A 2,209-nucleotide genomic window follows, 5' to 3' on the forward strand; every position below is an offset into this window, starting at 1 on the left:
TTGAATTTAAACCTGAATCATGTAAAAACGAATATAAATGGACCTTTGGCGGCAGGATATTCATTTAAAATAATCCCACGTGTGGTAAAGTGGACAAGGACAGCAGAATATTAATAAAAAAGACTATTTGTTATAAACATAGTTGATCTAGTTTTCCAGTTGTACTATCATATTCATAGTTGAACTTTTACGATTTTTATGAATTTTCAGTTAGACTATGATTTAAATTATTAATTAGAAGTTGGCCACAAGATTTATTACTATTAATTAGTTTATAACTTATTTATAATTTATTATTAGAATTTACTAAAAATACAATTTAGTAATGCCTAGTTGAGCTAGTTGAAATAATGGTATTTATTAGGAAGATGATAAATATGAGTTTTACTTATTTATAATTGTTTCTTTTATACTTTAAGATATTTTTAGGATCCTCAGAAATCTTAATTTATCGTTTTCATATTTGTTGAATACAAATATAAATACATTTATGTTCCTAGTTATACCTAGTTGAATTTAGTTGTATGAATAATAATTTATATCAATGTCAACTACAAATATAGAAAAATCATAAAAGTACAACTATGAAGATGAAAACAGACTGGCGATCCTTCCAGAAGAAATCCAAGCCGCGAAAAATGCAAAACTCCAATGGGAGGAAATGCTTGGGTTGTTCTGGGAGTTCGATTATATACTTAATTATCTGTCAGTTGTACCATTTGTACTATTTTGACATGTCAGTTGTTCCATTTGTACTATTTGTACCATTTGCTGAAATATGTCAGCGATATTGTCAGTGAACCGGTGAGATGATGAGGAGTGAACCGATGAGATGGTCGGACGGTGAACCGGCAAAACCGATTAGGGAAAAAATAAAAATAAATCGATTTTAGTATAAAAGATAAAATAAAAATAATTAAATAAATCAGCTTCATTAAGGGTAAAATAGGAATATCACATTTTGGATGGTATGCAGACTCTCAAGTGGTATGCAAGATCAAAATTTTTCCGTAAGTGGCATTCCAGCAATAAATTCCCGAGTTCATCCCTTAGACCCTTAAAAAGGTAATTATTGTAACATATCATGTCCATCATTAGTGGAGTAACCCACCATAGTTACTCTCACATTAATTAATTATATAAATAATCATAAATTAAGTAAAACAACCCTAAAAGAACTTAAGCAAAATCACCCTATTACTAGAGAACCCCAAAGAAGGTTACTCAAACATTTAAAAAATATATATTGTTTTTTTTTGTGTTTATTAATTATCAAATTTTCTTTTTTGCCAACTTTCTTGATGAATAGTGAATTAAAACAAATATTGCATTGCATGATGGATAGATTAACAGAACACAATCAAGAACATTCAAGAACAAAAAACAGAACCTGCAGTTTTAAAAACAGAACCTGCAATACAAGTACAAAAAAAACCCTACAAATTTCAACCTAAACTACAAAACAAATATCTACAATGTAAAGGATACCAACTTTTGTCATATTTGATTATCACTAATGTTACTACATTCACATGACCTTGTTGAGCAATACAAACATTCACTAATGTTACTACATTCACTGCCGATGTTAGGATCGCCACTAGGTAGAATATCTCTTTCTCCGGTGTTAATGCTGAAGTTCGATTGTCCCACCTGCACAAACACACCTGGCTGATTACATCTTTGTTATCATTATTTCAGCTTCTAGAGCCTCTGTTATTAATAAGAACTTGGTGTGAATGTAGTATTAGAGGTCACCTTGGCAATCAAGACAATGAAGAAAGAACCTTGAAGCGACATTGACGATCAACATAACTTTCCGCTTGAACCTCTTTCTTCTTTCTTCAGGTACTAGTCATATCACTTACATAATATAGTGGCACTCTTCATGCTCTCGACTCCGGTCCAATATATTTTACAAAACCAGTCAAAGGCAAACACAGAAGAAGATATCAACGTTGGCTAAGTTCTTAACAATACTGATAATACGCCTTGTTGAGCAATACAAACCATTCATTTCATTTTCAGCCATGGCCCGGTTCCTTTCACTTTCCTCTGCAAATTTAACAAATCCATAACCTTTTGATCGCCCATTACTTGGATCAGTAACAACCTTGGCACCTCTAACTGAAGATACTTGTAATTGTAGCTATTTTAAGAAATCTGCAAATCCAAATTCGACATCACTTAATCTACTTAAGCTAATCCC

The 2,209-nt window shown here is 31.6% G+C and overlaps 1 long non-coding RNA gene across 1 annotated transcript; it reads right to left on the reverse strand.

Moving 5' to 3' along the window:
• Positions 1,424-2,200, reverse strand: LOC104755256. The gene is made up of 2 exons (XR_762199.1): positions 1,759-2,200; positions 1,424-1,653 (listed from the first exon to the last, which is right to left on the reverse strand). It is a non-coding gene; the product is annotated as an uncharacterized LOC104755256 (long non-coding RNA).

The sequence above is a fragment of the Camelina sativa genome, chromosome 17 (assembly GCF_000633955.1).
Source record: "Camelina sativa cultivar DH55 chromosome 17, Cs, whole genome shotgun sequence".
NCBI lineage: Eukaryota > Viridiplantae > Streptophyta > Magnoliopsida > Brassicales > Brassicaceae > Camelina > Camelina sativa.